General features: G+C 49.2%; 1 long non-coding RNA gene across 1 annotated transcript in view; it reads right to left on the bottom strand.

Moving 5' to 3' along the window:
- Positions 1 to 15896, bottom strand: part of LOC135966763 (uncharacterized) — a 91250-nt gene extending 75354 nt beyond the window's left edge. Inside the window, exons 1-2 of the long non-coding RNA XR_010580354.2 lie at positions 15645 to 15896; positions 14134 to 14282 (exon numbers count right to left, since the gene is read on the bottom strand). This is a non-coding gene — a long non-coding RNA (uncharacterized lncRNA). The remainder of the gene's footprint in view (positions 1 to 14133; positions 14283 to 15644) is intronic.
- Between the last annotated feature and the right edge of the window lie 1141 nt (positions 15897 to 17037).

The following is a 17037-nucleotide window of genomic DNA, read 5'->3' as shown; positions in this document are numbered from 1 at the left end:
CGGAGGCCACCAGGAGGGAGGGAGGCAGGCAGTGAGGCCAGAAGTGATGTGGCCAGGAGGGAGTTGATGTCGCCAGAGGTGACGTGCTGTGGGGATAACACGGTGTGATGTTGGGAGGAGATGTGGCCAGAGGCAACGTGGCCAGGGAAGGAGACACAGCTGGAAGTGACAAGAGGGGTCTCCATGCCTCAGATTGTGCCTCATTTTTAGATGACATTTTAATTAAGATGTTATATCTAACTTTAACGAAAAATAGCAATTTAGAACCATTGTGTACATTTAAAGCACGATACAAATAGACCACATTTCCCAAACCGAAGAACAGTGCATTAAAGGAAAAAATAGCAGCTCACCAAAAAAAAAAAAAAAAGGTGAGTAAAAAAAAAATTATTTAAGATCAGAAATAAAGAGATCCTACAGCTCTTCTAGTCCAATCCCCACCCTAACGTGAATGGGGGGAAAAAGAAAGTAGATCCTAGTCAGTCAGAATTAAAGACAAAACCGATCCAATTTACCTTCCACTTGACAGAAAACAAGAAGCTCATCAAGGAATCCCTACAAACAGTAGATTTAGTAGTTCCCAAAATGCAAAATTCACCTACAAATTAAATCAACTGCTAAGTGTGTATAGAGTAATTCTTTTTCATTATTGCCTTCCTCATCCCCAGGGGCTTTTTTAGACCTTTTTTCCCCAATTGCCTCCAACACCCAGGAAATTTAAACCCCACAAGTAAACCGTGTCTCGATTCATCCACAGCATCCTTTAGAGCAGACAGTCCGTTGCTCTAAGACGTTCTTGTCACCTAAGCACCGATTACAGCCTGAGAACGCACAACACGTACTCACACGAACTCTGACAGACAATAGGTGAGATATGGCACATGAGGAGGAAGACAAGATAAATGAGCTTCACCGACACCACAGATCCGAGAAGTGAAACAGGCAGCCTGCTCGGGTGCACGTGACTCCTGGAAAACAGCCAAGGGCAGCATTTGGAGAAGCAGCACCGCAGGCCAGGAGGGTCTGGGGGCTTTAGAAGGGAGGGGCGCCCCGACCAGGTACTGGGGGATTCAGAAGGGAGGGGCGTCCCGACCAGGTTCTGGGGCATCAGAGGGGAGTGATGTCCCGATCACTTGCTGGGGGCTTCAGAGGGGAGGGCCACCGTGACCTCGTGCTGGGACTTCAGATGAGAAGGCGCCCCGATCGGGTCCTGGGGGCGGCAAGACAAGCCCAGGGTTCCGTCGTCACTTTTCACTCCCTACTTTCGAATCTCGTCCTGAAGTTGCAGCCAGTCCAGGTATTCATTTACCCATAAAATTATGTATCTGCGAGTAACACAAGTCACTAATCCACACAGATCTGAGTCCACAGATACCTCCCAGAGATGCCACCATCCCTTCTGGTAGAAGAGCAGCCCAGGGGCCCACGCTGCTAGGAAGGGAGACTGTCTCCAGCCTGACACTGCAGAGTCCTCAACACAAAGTCTACCTTCGGGAACATGCCGTCTCCTACAGAAGCAACTAGGGGCATGTAGGGTTTTGTAAAATCTTTTCTTAAGACAGAGTCTCCCTTTGTCACCCAGGCTGAAGTGCAGTGGCTCGATCTCGGCTTGCTGCAACCTCTGCCTCTCGAGTTCAAGTGATTCTTCTGCCTCGGCCTCCCAAGTACCTGGGATTACAAGGCACCTGTCACCACGCCCAACTAATTTTTTATATTTTTAAGTACAGATGGGATATCACCTTGTTGGTCAGGCTAGTCTTGAACACCTCACCTGACCAGCAGTGAGGGTGGAAGGGGCGCCATGTGAGTGCCCCTAAAAACACACACAAGCCTGGCTGCTTAAAAGGAATGAATATAGCTCAACACTCCTATGTGAACATTGATGTGTCTACTGCCTTACAGAATCCTCCTAGCTGAGCTGCAGGAATCTTCCTTGGAGCCTTTTCTCACCTACACTGCCTACAGGTGTCCACTGAGCTCCCTGGGCAGTATCGTGTCTTTGTTTAGAATATCACAGTATTTGGAGGCCTGTTTAATCCCAAGTCAGAGCCTTATCATAACTCAGACACCATCCCTCAGGGCTTGTGGGCCAACTTCGGCTAACGCAGGCTGCTCCACAGTGCCCTGCAGATGGGCTTGGTGCATCCACACGATTTTAAGATTTAGGGCTGCCGTGTTCTGCAGTCACAGATGCGGACTTACATATTCATCATGACTGAAGGCAGCACGTGTTTTTATGTACCTTCTGTAATGGTAATAATCATGGTAACATTTCCTTGATCCTTAAAAAAGCCTCCTAACAGGAGTTGCATTTCACTCCCTTCCTTAAAATTAATAGAATTTACCAAACTAGGTGAAATCAGTCTTCATGAGAAAGTGACAAATCAGTGTTCACACAATGGCATAGTAGCTGGGCATAGAGTGTACGTCAACATCCCAAACGAAGCACCCATCACAGTTATTCCCAACTCGCAGGAAAGCTAGAAAAATTAGAAGGCTTAAAACATACTTATAAATGAAAATAACAAGAAACCAATGTTTCTGAGGAGCATTTGTTAGCCCAGCAAGGAAAGCCATTAACCAGTGCTGATTATATTGCATTTGATTACAGCAGCCAAAGAAGTGTCCAGAGGAAGAGAGTTTTAAAGATTAGTCTTGCGGTAAGAATGGTTGCTTAACAAGTTCACTCTACTGGGCTACACCAATCGTCAATTATAAAGCAAGGCAAACGAGTGTGAGTCATTTTCCTTAATCCTTAATGCGTCAAAAATTACCACATTGGCCAAGCTGGTCTCCAACTCCTGATCTCAGGTGATCCGCCCGCCCCGGCCTCCCAAAGCGCTGGGATTACAGGCATGAGCCACCACGCCTGGCTGAGAAGTGTTTGACAGAGGCTGAGGGGAGGCTCCTGTCCCTTCCTGGGACATCCACATCCCACCCAGTTTCCCATATCGACTATGACACTCGAAGCATCACAGCAAGGGCAGCTGCATCCCCGCAGTTCTCTACACTAATGCCACAGTTGCGTGAGCAGCCACAGCCCTGGAGCTGCCACTCAGCCTTATCGTGCTGGCACAAGCACAGAAGAAACTACCAAGCCCCCAAAAGAGGGAGGAGTGGGGAGTCAGGGGAGTGAACCAGGAAGGAGGAATGCGGCTCAGGAGAGTAGGGAGGCGTGGGGGCCAGGGCAGTGAACCAGGAGGGAGGCGTGGGGGCCCAGGGCAGTGAACCAGGAGGGAGGCATGGGGGCCCAGGGCAGTGAATCAGGAGGGAGGAGGGTGGAGTTCGACCCAGGGATTGAACCAGGAGGGAGGAATGTGGTCTAAGGAGTGAACCAGGAGAGAGGTGTGTGGTCCAGGGGAGTGAGCCAGGAAGGAGGAGGGAGGAATGAGGTCCGGGAAATGAACCACGAGGGAGGAGTACAGTCTATGGGAGTAGGGAGGAGTATGATCCAGGGGAGTGAACAAGGAGCCTCTAGGGGTAGCAAGTTCACACACCACAAATACCTCCCAATCCATCTGCGTGCAGGGAGGGGACGGAAACCACGCAGGACCTGCAGCGCTTTCTCCTCGCAGAAGAGGAGTGAGGATACAGGCTTATGCATGAAATCAGAGCTAAAGTTCTACCACAGTGGGGAGACGCTTCACAGCCCAAATGGGTGCAAAAAGAAACCAATCATACAAGATCAGTGGATGGAAAGGGATCAGAAATTTAAGCCTGTAACAAGCTTTCAGAAAAAACTTCACTTGATCTGCAAGATGACTGCAGCTCTGCTTGATCATTTCTGCAAGTGTCTAACTTGTGATGAGCCATCTCAGAGCCGTTCAAGAGGAGTAACAAAATCAAAACGCCAAGGCATGCTCCATATTTTAGATAGCCTGCAACAGTATGGAAATGAGCAGCGGTGCCAGAGCTTTCAAGTTTGTTTGAAGTAAATTCCAGCATGAGGGCAGCATCTTCCTGGCTGAAGCAATGAGGTGGGCTCCTGCTCACCGCATGGGAGACCAACTTTCAGCTCAGCTGCTGTCAAGGGTCTGCAAACCATGATCCCCAACTGAGCCTTGGCCAGGGAACCAGAAGTGGTTTTTACACTTTGAAGTTTTAACAAAAGAAATATATGCAGAGACTTCTGTGACACACAAAACGTAACACGTTGCCTACCCTTCCCTTTACAGGAACTTCTAGTTTTGGTGTCAGTTACAAAGTGTTTCTATAAAATAATGTCACTGATTCTCAAGCATGCCAGGAAAAGTCACACTTCTCAACAACCCTCAATGGACATGCACCATCCTGTGTGTTTCACACAGATTTTAGTTTTTTAAAAGCCAAAATAAGGGAGGTAATTCAGCTAAGTATTATAGTAACACAATTTGAGATACTTAATGATGTGTGACAACAGAATAATTGGCATTCCCGTGACACAATAAACTAGCTGAAACAAAAAATAACAAATCAAAGCATGTTTTGGCATCTCAAAGTGATCAGTGAAATTGGGAATAACATTCAGTTAAATGATACTTTAAAAAACAAAAAGCAAAAACAAAACAAATACCACTAAACCATCACTCCTTAAATTTATTTACCTACTGCTGCAAAATAAAGTGGAGAGACTTCTTAGTGCAGGGTAATAATCAGCCATCGTCACCATGAAATAGATCACTGTGCAGGCTCAGGCCCTCCAGCCCACAAAGGCAGGGGGAGGGAGCAGAAACGATGGCCAGAAAGAAAGGGACAGGGCAACCATGACCTACTCAGCAATTGTACCCTCCCACCTTTCTTGTGGACTTAGAATTTTGGAGCCATCTGGGTTTACCTTCCTATGTCCATAAGTCAGCAAGTTCTCGAAGCCAGAAATCTACAATGCTTCTTGGCCGCCAAGTCCTCTCGGCCTTCCCCCATGTTTTAGGGTCCCATCAGCTCACCCCTGAATAGTATCAATGGCCACGGAGATCCAGTCAACCTTGCACTCCACAGACTGAAGTATGCCAAGAGCCACTCGAGGCTGCCACTGCCATGACCAAAGGCTTTCAGAGACAGTCGCCAGCACTGCACAAATCCATGTGGCTTCACCAGGCGCAAAGCGGCTCCAGCATTCCATCCAGTCTGTCACTGCTACCATAGCTGTGAGTCTAGGATGTGTCAGGAAGGGAAGGAAGACACCATGTAGATCATCTCATTTAAGCTTCAGTGTCACAAGGTGGATTTTGTTGTGCCCGTTTTATGGATCGGGAAAGCTTTAAGGAGGGCAAGCACAGGGCTCTGCTGACACAGCAGCAAGCTCCGCAGAGGCCTGGGCATGACCCCCGCCCCACGCTCCCTGGGTCCTGATGTCCACTCCTCCCCCGTGGGAGCCTGATCCTGAATCTGCCCGAATTGCTACCATTCCTAAGACACGACTCATGTCTGCCCACCTCCTCCTTTATCTGTTTCCCCCAGCCCAGAGGCGTGTGCTCTTCCATCCAGCCAGACATCACGCTTCAGCACCTGCACCTGACACCACTTCAGCCAAAAGCTTCTCTCAAACCTCCCCCAACACCTGCCGGTCACACAGGTCTGCACCCATCGCCTTTCTCACACGAATTCTCACATATTCCTGTGTAGCACCATCTAGCTGATTATAGTCTGAGAGGAGGAAGCTTCGTAGAGAAGTCCACATTCTACTTTGCTCCCAGCATTCCGTCTTGCATGAGGCAACCGATTAACAGCAAATTCATTTCAGCACAACATTTCCATTTGAAGAAAAGCAGGGCATAGAACTCTGGTCATAATTAAAAGCTTGTTTCGTTCGTTGTTTGAAATTCCATGTACTGCTGCAACAGCAGCACCCCTCCTCGCCAGGCTCTGCCTAAAGGACATCATTCTTCCAGCGCACGACTCCCATCAGAACCCCGGCAGCAAGAGCCACGCAGGTTTCCCAGTGCCTCCGGCTGTGGCTTCCATGCTAGGCCAGCACTGACACGATGGGAGTGGTGCCCCCAACAACTACAGGATCGGAAGCTGGCCGACTGCTCTGTAGAATGCAGACATGTTAGTAATCACTGACAGTTCCGCTGACCGGCTGCTCAGCTAAACTGGGAAAACTCCACAAAATAGAAAGAACCCATGGGGAGCACTTCTCTCTCCAACCTGGCAGCAAACGGTGGCTGTGCAGAGGACCTCTTCGGGATAACCATCGACTGCATCTCAGGTCAGCAAACAGCCCCGCTGAGGGCCAAAAAATCAGCTCCCCCCAGCCCTAACTTCCTAAGGGTCAGCCCTCCCAGGCCACCTCTCCTGGAAGACCAGTTCTGACGCACCCACGACGGTCAGGAACCGACTCTGGGACTCATTTCCCAGGCTCCTGCCCACTGCCCTCTCTCTTCTTCATCCTCCTCCATCTCCCTCTTCACTCCCATCCTCCCTCCCACTTTCACTTCCCTTCTCTCCTTTCCTCTCCCTCCTTCGTTTCCTTTCAGTCCTCACCTTCCTCACTGCACTTCCCCATCCAACTCAGCCGACGCATTCTCAGGTCAGTAGAGGGTTTTCTTTCACTCTATGTTTTTATTGCAACGATCATTCTTAATGAACAGAAATGAACAGAAACCTATTTCCGACCATGTGGATACCACCTCATGACCAACTGCTGCCCCGCGGCTCCGTGTCCACTCAGTGTCCTCACGGCACAGGTGCCCAGTAGTATGGCTGTGACCAGGGGTAGCAACATGGGACACGGGAGACGTATCCCAGCCAAGAGGCCCTGCAAAGCCTCCCCAGCAAACCGGAGCAAGGCCCAGGGCGGTAGGGAGAGCGCTGCGCTCATGCTGTAGGCAGTTCAGCTTCTGCAAACTGTCCATTGACTGCAAATTACTTTGTTTCCATGGTTACAAAAGAACCATAAGCATTCTGAAATATGTTCTTGGTTTCATGTTTGCAAAATCTAAGCAACATCATAAGAAAAATCACTGAATTCTGTCCGAGGCTCTAGGGGTGTTTTCCTCTCTGAAAGGAGCCCCTTCCGGGACTTGGGATTGAGTGACAGCCTTCAATCACGGTTCTCCTGGTGGTAACAGGGAACTCCTCAGCCTGCTGGGAGCTGGGGCCCTCGATAGCCTCATGGCTCCACACGCCAGGGTTCTAAGGATCACACGTGTGCAGATAGCAAAGCTTGCTGCACACACGCCAGGTGCTAACAAGCCCCAAACTTCTCACTCATACTTGCTAACTACATCTCTTCTCCCAGCCTCCATGGCGTTTCACACTCTGCCTTTATATAGAGATGAACCATGCATCCTGAGTGCTACAAAGATTCACCTCCTTCCGGGCAGAGGGGTGCATCTTTCCATCACGGGGTCTTCACGCGACCCGGCCCAGGATTTGCAGAGTGGGTGAGTCTAACGTTGATACTTTCTCAATATTCCCTTCACACCCTTCCAAAAACAAGAGTACTGCCAGCTTCTTACCGAGGTTGTGATGAGCAAAATATTTTTCTCTTATTTGTCACTTTTTAACGTAATACTAGTGAAGAATGTGACTCTACATGTACACTGTAAGCACCCACACCGTGAACATTCTGCTCTCCCGTGACTATATTCAAAGGTCACAAGGACAAAACTTCTCCATAGTAGCCAAAATATATACATTTATTTATTTATTTATTTATTTATTTATTTATTTATTTATTTATTTATGTTAACATGACTTCCACTCATCTGAAAGTCACAGAAGTGGCTTTTCCTTCATAAAAAGATCCAAATGATCCCCAAGCCAGGTTTAATAAACACGTTGGTCCAGGTAGGAAAATGATCCTTCAGTCTCCCTCCCCTCAAAGACCAGGGCAGCCAGGAAACTGCGCTCTCCAGTCAATGACAGCTGGCAGGATTCCCTAAGTCAGCAACCGGAAGATTCCCGTCTCGCAGAGCATGCCTTTCAAGACAAAGAACATACTACCCAACTGAGGACTGAGGCAGTAAAGAAATATGTTTTCGGCCGGGTGCGGCAGCTCACGCTTGTAATCCCAGCACTTTGGGAGGAGGAGGCAGGCGGATCACAAGGTCAGGCGATCGAGACCATCCCGGCTAAGACGGTGAAATCCCCGTCTCTACCAAAAATACAAAAAATTAGCCAGGCGTGGTAGCGGGCACCTGTAGTCCCAGCTACTCGGGAGGCTGAGGCAGAAGAGAGGAGTGAAGCTGGGAGGCAGAGTTTGCAGTGAGCCAAGATCATGCCACTGCACTCCAGCCTGGGCGACAGAGCAAGACTCTGTCTCAAAAATAAATAAATAAATAAATAAATAAATATAAAAATAAAAATAAATAAAAGTAAAAATAAAAATAAATAAAATTAAAAATGTGTCCTCATGTTTTGGCCTTTGAGACAAAGCCTCTTATTTAATCGAGTTCTGACTGACTTTGACTCACAGTACTCTGGCAGATTCTTCATTTTCTGGTGAGATAGACGAATGTCGCAGGGTGAGAGCAATGCCAGCCCTTTCAGGGTCAACTTTTTGAGGAGTGATGTCTGGCAGAACACAATCCAACACCATAGTAGGATCCCCCACCCAAGAACTTAGACGCTTTCTGGTACTTACTCTGTCTGCTTGTTTCCTTTTCTTGAATTCAGCTGAGGGGAAAAAAAAAAACAAAAAAATCAAAACCAGAAACGAACAGCCCATGTGTTTTTGTGTCTGAAAAGTTAATACATCCACATCCAACTTTCTAAATGAGACACGGCAGGTATGATGGTCACCGAACAGTGGCCACTGTTGACAAAATGCAAAGTCTTCTGCAAACATGAACGAGTTTCTAGGAATACAAAAGTCAAGGGAATTTACTCCACATATTAAAGCTGTCAAGGGTGCTCATCAAAAATGTACTTAGAGGTTTTCCTTTAAAGTTATTTTTGAAGATTTTTAAGTTGCAATAGTTAAAAGCCTCTGGGAAAAGAAAGGATACAGCTATCTGGAAGATTTATACTAAATGATTTTCATGTCTTTTTGATAAAGTTAAATAAGATCAGCCTTGAAGTAATGGGTTCCACTACTCTGAGGCTGTGGATGGAATCCACACCACGAGACAACTGAATAAACAGCAAGGCTGCACACACAGGACGCAGGCAGTGAGCCAGCCTGACTAGTCATGTTCTGGGTCAGTTCTACCCAGTTCTGCCCAGGCCCCACTGGAGATGAAAACCTGCCCTGTAGAAGCCTTCAATCCCCACCTTTCAAAATCTAATCCTCAACTGAGGCCCAAGTCCAAAAATCTACTGAAATCTTAGCCCGCGTTAGACCAGCTGTCCCCCAGCCTTTTTGGCACCAGGGATGGGTTTCATGGAAGACAATTTTTCTGGGGGCTGGTTTTGAATTGCAACTGTTCCATCTCAGGTCAGGTATTGGATCCTCATAAGGAGCACCTCCGAGATCCCTCACATACAGTTTACAATAGGGTCCCAGCGCCTAGGAGAACATGCGGCTTACAAGAGGGTCCCAGCGCCTAGGAGAACACGCGGATTATGATAGGGCCCCAGCACCTAGGAAAACATGTGTCTTACGAACAGGTATTATATCTAGGAGAACAGGTATGAAATGAATTGGTAAAGCCAAAATCCACCGGATCTACCACTTCAAAACAAACACCACTGTCCAATATTGATGTGAGTCAAAAACATGGAAGTCCTGAGGGCCCACACTGACCACAGCCAGACACCACTTCTACAAGAAGCAAGCACGCGCCTAGAGATCACCCGTGATGACCCAGGAGAGCAGTTTGAGCAGAGACAAATGTGAAGGAGAGGCATATAGGCCAGGGTGCTGGTTGTGCCCGTCTTTGTGACCTCACTGAGATTGCTGACCTCTAGCCCTTGGTGTCTGTCCTATGGAGGAGGTAGCCCCCAAATCCCTGCTTCCCTTCAGCACTGACTGAGGTGGCCCTGAAGTCTCCCCAGGGCTGAGACTGCTTCTAAATCCTGTTAACTGCACATCCACATAAAAAACAAAAAACAAAATATCAAGTATGCAGACAGGAAAACAAAAATACGTGAATCCTCCCTTATTCAACAGGCATTTAAAAAGTATCAGGAAAATTGTGATAGGCTTTAAACCACCACCAGCTATCACGTCCTGTTGACATGTTTTAGCTAATCAGGAACATCTTTACCAAGCACCTGTGTGTTCAGGAAATCAGTTGACAGGTCCCAAATAACCTCGGAGCCTGCGACCTGACCCCCACTCACGCACATCACCTCCCCAGAGGAACGAGCCCTGGACACCTTTCAAATGGTGAGGAACAGGAACAAGGGTAGCTTTCCCTCAACACCACAAAACAAGCTCGACCCCGAGGAGCCCGGAGAACAGCGACGTTTGTTTAGATGCTTTCCCACTGACCTTGTCAGAGGGAACGTTCCCACCCCACACCGCCCACTGTTTTACTCTCCCCGGAATACCAGCAGCCATCAACTCTCAACAAGCTGGAAACAGAGGCCAAGCTGACAGGAGGCCTCTCTCCATTCCCTACTGAATTCGCTCAGGACACGGATGTTCCCAAACACACACGGCCCCGAGTATTCCACACCTGGAGAACATTCAAACAGACGCTGCAAAGACGTTCCCCTAAAGAGAAACTCAGTTTCTAACTTCCCTTAGGGAAAAATATGAGATCCAGAACTTTCCAAAAAATCAAGTGTGGGATGAAGCCACTCACCTCTGGCACTTCCTAACCTTGCCTTCCCACAGGTGCTCAGGCATGGCCCCGTGACAGCCCCGTCCACCCAGGATGGCAGCAGGCCTCAGGCAGCCAGCACCTGGGCAGCTGGTGAAGCAACCCCAGGGTGAAAACGGCATCCCAGGCACCACTTCCCGGAGCCCCTCAGCAAGAAAAACAGAGGCGGGACAGAACTGAGGGCTGACTTGAGGCTGGGGAGCCACAGACCCACACAGCTCAATCATCAGACATGCTCTTCTGTGGACAGAGCCCAGGGTGAGGCCAGCACAGAGACTCTCGTGCCGGCTCCATGAACCAGCATCCTCCAGGGCTGCAAGTTTGTGATCACAGCTTCAGAATTTGGTTCCAGAATCTTCCGGAATCAAAGACACACCAAACTGTAAAGCTGCCAGGACAGCAGGGCCCAGGAGCAGGCTCAGGGGAGGACCACGTAGAAACCCCACACACAGCACACACATATGCATGCTTACTCCACACATGCCACCCCTTCACCCAATACTAGACGTGGAAACGCATGTATGCACTCCATACACACCCTCAAATACACTCACCAAATATGATGCATGTACACACTCCACACACACCCTCAAATACATACGACACACATGAACATGCTCACTCCACCCACACCTGCTAAATACACTCACCACACACGCACAAACGTGACACACCTGCACACTCATTCCAGACATCACACCCCTCACCAAGTACACAGGTGCACACAACCCCAAGTCCAGAACCTGCAGACTCCACAAGCTTTGGTTTCCCCCACTGTTTCTCTCATCACATGAGATCCACACACAGGTGTCATTTACTGACATCTAACACCCGGGGAGGCCCTTAGACAGAACTGCAGTCACAAGTCGACTTCATTCAGGCATTCATCACCAGCCTCCTGAAGCCATCTCCTGTCCCTGTGGGGAGCGGGGGCCGAGACCAGAGATGACACTGGGCTTACAGATCCCCAGGCTGGAAACCCAGAGAAATCAAGAGGGCTCGGCCACGGCCCTGGAGGGAGATGGGCACTGAGTGCTCAGGTATGCGAAATATGAGTCCTCATTTCCATACAGTGTCACCTACGACAGCATCAGGTGAAAGCCAGTGGTTTGGCATTCCTGGGATAGACAGTCCTGGAATTACAAGGGAAGCTTTTTACTCCTCCCCTCTGAACACATGAGGTCCTTGGTCCCCTCATATCTAACACTGGGAATCCGAATCGGTGACTCCTTGTCCACCTGAGGACCACCCAAGAGGATCCACACACTTGCTACAACAGCAGCACTGCACCTGGTCTGCAGGGGAGCAAAGCAAATCCCACCTTTATGACTAAAACTGGATTACCCCGACACTGGCAGCCTGCAGTGTGTATATCGTCAAGCTCCCACATCTGCGCCACCTGCAAGAGGAACACAAGCCCTTAGTCCCAGGTTCTCAGGACGGCCTGTGAGGTGGATGCTGGCACCCTTCTCATCTCCCAGTGGAGAGGAGAGAAGGCCAGGATCAGGCCTGGTGTATCAGGAGGGTCGGGGTTCAAACCCCATCTGCCTCACAAAGCAGCCCTTCCCGTTCAAGTGACTTCTATCATCAGCCTTAAAATGTACCACAGTTACCAGCAATTCTGAATGCTGTTCCTTGGGACGTCAGAAGCAAACATTTTGTTAGAAAGATTTTGCCAAGTCTGCTTTCAAAATCCTGTGTTATGAAATGACTAATGAAAATTTGAGCTATGAAATAAAGCACATAGTTAAATGAATCCCAAAATGACTATCGCGAAGGAAGTTTTAATTTGAAGTGAAAAATATCCTCTAAATGACATCAGCCAGAATTATCATCAATCATTACTGATCCCATATGCTTCATGAATTATACAGCATCATCTCAGATATGAACTTAAAACCGTTAGCTGAATGCACATGTCAGCGCAACCAAAGTTCTGCTATAATAAGTAGCACAGGCGTCTCTGGAGAGGATTTTAATTGAGACTACAAACAATGCGCATGATCGTGGTAAGAGGTTTCATGCTGGCTGTTCTCCAAGGTGCAACACAGAGAAACACCACTAACCTCAAAGAAACCTGCTGCTCTGTAATGAGATGAGATATGAGAGATGATGTGGACGGACTACTGTAAGTATTTGAAAAGGAGAAACATTGCAAGGAAAGAATCGTATCAGTTACCCTTCACATTCTTAGAAAAAAAGGTTTTTCTTTTGGGATGATTTAAAAAGAAAATGACATTTCTGGATTTTTTTTTTTTAAACTTTTCTTTCTGAGACAGGGTCTTGGCTCTGTCGCCAAGATTGGAGTACAGCGGAGCAATCGCAGCTCACTGTAGCCTTAAGTGATCTTCCCACCTCAGCCTCCAGAGTAGCAGGGACCACAGGCACGCACCACCACACTCAGCTAATTTTTCTGTTATACAGATGGGGTCTTGCTATGTTGTCCAGGCTGATCTTCAACCCCTTCACCTCAAGTGATCCTCCTGTCTTGACCTCCCAAAGATTTAGCCTAAGCGACCACTTCTTATCGGAAAACAGACATTAGAGCAAATGCATTTCTATAAGATTTTCTACCTCTTTTCACTGGGGAAAAAGGTAACTTGCCTCCAAGGGTTGGAGACAAAGACGTTACTGCAGACAAGAGTGCTGTGCATCCCAGGAACCACTACACCACGAGGCACGGCCGTGCACCCTGGATGCCGGAGTAGCACATGAGGCTAGCACAGGCCGACGCCGGCCCTCTCCAGAAGCAGGCCTATCCTTCCCTCCTCTCCTCAGCCCCCTCTCCCTTCAGGCCTCAGTGGCTGCTGACAGGGGAGAGGCCACAACTAGAGGAGGCTCTCAACTCCACCAGGGACAGGAGCCCCGGACGCTGGGGACTCAACTGCTGCCCTCCGTGCCCACCTCCTTCTGGTTCAGCCTTCTCAGGAGTCAGGCGTGGCCACTTTGACCCTCTTTCCCTTCTGTGGCTCCTACAAAAACCAGTCCAGCGAGCCCAGGCTGCCTCACACACCAGGGACACCTGGCACAGGCCCCCTCCATGTCCTTATCCAAGCTCCTGGGGCAGAAGGGTCTTGCAATATTTCACTTTCCAGTTGAGCATCCCCAGCCTGAAATCCAAAGTGCTCTGAAGAGTATTTCCTTCGAGTGTCATGGGAAAGCTCGGAATGTTTCAGGTTTCAGAGCATTTTGGAGTAGGGACTCTCAGCCTTAATTTGAACCTCTTCAAGGAAGCCACACACTGAAGTCCCCGATGTCCACCCTACACAATCCCAGCACACCCTCTGAAGTCCTCAGCAACAGATTTTCTTTCTTCAAAAATAACCACAAGTCACAAACTCACACGCAATCACAGAAGGGGGTTGTGGACACCCGCACAGACGATGAAATTTAACTGTCACATTTTTACCTGGGTAATTTAAAGTCATTCCTCAAAACACACCTGTTTTACTGAGTTGCATTTTAAGGTGAACACACACAAATCATTCCAGGGAAACAAACGTCTCTTTGGGCTGCGTGTGGTTTCTTGACTCCCGTGAATAACTCAGCGTTCACCCTCACTTCTGGATAAGGGAGACGATGCAAAGAAATCTGTTAAAATAAAGACATGAAAACAAGTTTAAGAAGGGTTTGAAAGGTTCCTCCTGTCCCCCCGGAGGGGAGAGGAGGACGCCTGGAAAGCTCATGGGGGACAGGAGCACAGCCTCCTCGGTGTGCCATGGACGCCACCTCGCCAAGCCTCGGAGAGGATGATGCCTGGAAGACTCACAGGGGTGGGAGCACAGCCTCCTCAGTGATTTCTACACTCAGCAGCTTCAGAAATTCCCGTAGAAGCAGAACACATGAGAACTGAGACTGGAACACCCCAAAGAAAGGGGACGAGGGGTCAAAAAAAGCATTCGATCATTACCAAGGAGCGCGGGCATGAAGCCGCTTCAAAGACCGTGTGAGAAGTCACTCATAGGCGTTTCAGAAAATATGGGTAGTGCGGGATTGCTCGATTAGCTCAAACAGGCTGCCGTCCCTCAGGCCATGAAGTCCCTGAGATGAGCCTCTCACTGAGCGAAGTCACTCGCATCTCTGCCAGAGAAAGTACTACAAGCCGACACATAACGTCATGAAACCTGGGCTTCAGCCTGTCGACAACAGTGAGTCTGACACGGTACATCCCTCCAGATGGTTAAAGACCCCAGGGGTTCATCAGACAACCTCGAAGGGCTGTGTCTGTCCTTTTCCAAGTTCTGGATGATTTTTCCTAATGTACTATAAGTAGCATGTTCCAGTAGAGACGCCATTAACTGACTCTGGGTCCTCTTAATTTTGAAATTAGAAACACACTTGGCCAGGCACAGTGGCTCATGCCTGTGATCTCAGTACTTTGGGAGGCTGAGGCAGCTGGACTGCTTAAGTCCAGGAGTTCGAGTCCAGCCTGGGCAACATTGCAAAACTCCATCTCTACAAAAAATACAAAAATAAGTCAGGCATGGGGACACGTGGAACATGTGCCTGTGGGTCCTGGCTACCCAGGAGACTGAGGCAGGAGGATCGCTTGAGCCTGGGAGGTTGAGGCTGTAGTAAGCTGTGCTCACACCACTGCCTGGGCAACAAAAAGGGTTTTTTTGCCTGTCTCAAAAACATCAAAGAGATAAAGAATTATATACCTGACTAGGCCAAAATAAAAGAGGCCTTGTGGAACGACCTGAAACACAGCTGCAAATTCTGGCAGGGCCTCCCCTGGCTTGATTTGTGGTGAGTGTAGGACCACTCTGAAGGATAGCACCCCAGGCATCTTCCGATACTAGACCTTACAGTACAACTTCCCATCGCTGGACAGAACACTGGCCTTGGAGCCTGGGACACCCTGGGGCAGTGCCCCCATCCGGAGGCCGCCATGGCACAAGGAGCCCCTACCATCATGAAGCCTGGGACGTCCATCAGGGCAGTGCCACCCACCTGAGGCCGCCATGCCAGAGGAGCCTGGACATCATGAAGCCTGGGACATCCTGGGGCAGTGCCACCAACCTGAGACTGCTGTGACACAAGGGGGCCCTGGTGCCACTGAGAGGCTACACAGCAGGTCCAGGCCCAGGCCAAGAGTGAAGAGGCTCCATATCCTTTCCATCCCTCTAGCTGAGTCCACAGATGTCTTGGAGCAGAAGTGCATCACCCTCAATGTCCACGGGTAAGTTTTTGGCCACAGAATCTGGAAGCATAAAAGATAGTTCTGGGCTGGTTGGTTGCCAGCTCGGACCTGTCCTCTTTCTACACAAAACCTGGCTCACACCAAGCAGCGTCTAAGTCCTGGAAGACCTGCTAAACACAAGTGCAGCTACAAAGCGGAGAAACTGGAGGGGGCCGGGCTGTGCTCCAGTGGCACCAGCGTTTCTCAGGAAGACGCCAGGGGTTACAGGGTCCAGGACAAAGGCTTCCTGGGATCCAGGACATGGAACAAGAACCCATTCCCTGGTCCTGTTGAATGTGAATCGTCTACGGGCCGATTCCTTCCCTCGGAGGACTGAGCACCACCCCACAACACATACCAAGGTAATAACAAGCCCGTTACCAGCAAGAGGCTGGTGATGAAGACGTGAGGACCAGTTGAGCATGAGGGATCCTGACAGATCATCCCTGGCACCGAACAAGGGGCAGACAGCACCCCCTGTTCCTGACGCATCAGTCCTGGCACTGAGCGAGGGATGGAAGCACGGCCTGTGCCCCTGCAGATGCAGAGAGATGTGAGGGGGGCGCAGGCTGGGCTTGGAGGCTAACTCAACCACCTGTGCTTGCACTTCCGTTCCTCAAGGCGGGGAGGCGAGGCACAGACAACATTAGGGCTCACCTTGTACCTGGGCTGCACTTTTTTCTGCTTATGACTTGTGCTCGCTTTACATGGACAGGCATAGCTATAATAATGGTTCCCTGATTATTTTGCTACCTACATAAAGGGCTTTCAGAATTCACCTCCATCCTTAGGAAAGGAGGCCAACACCAGGCTGTCTCCCTTAAGATGCAATGTCTCATATGGGGAAAAAAAATCAAGAGAAATCAAATAAAGGCCATAAAATACATCAGTTTCAACATTAAAATTTAATAGTACGCTTTAAATTGAAGATGAGTTAAGTCACATTTCCAAACCTCTGAAAGCACGGTTACTGGGAGGGAGTGATTTGCAACACACAAAGGCAGCTCTGTAGAAGGGCCCAGGCTGGATGAGGGCTCAAATGTCAGTGCAAGGAGAAAGTCTGAACAAACTCTCTCCTGCCCTGCTGCTGTCCTCTTCCAAAACACACTGTTTATCTGTCAGTTTAGAACAAGGCCTAGGGAGGTGGGAGGCAGGCCTGGGAGG

Source organism: Macaca fascicularis, chromosome 13 (assembly GCF_037993035.2).
Source record: "Macaca fascicularis isolate 582-1 chromosome 13, T2T-MFA8v1.1".
In the NCBI taxonomy this organism is placed as follows: Eukaryota; Metazoa; Chordata; class Mammalia; order Primates; family Cercopithecidae; genus Macaca; species Macaca fascicularis.
This window is presented reverse-complemented; position numbering and strand designations above follow the sequence as displayed.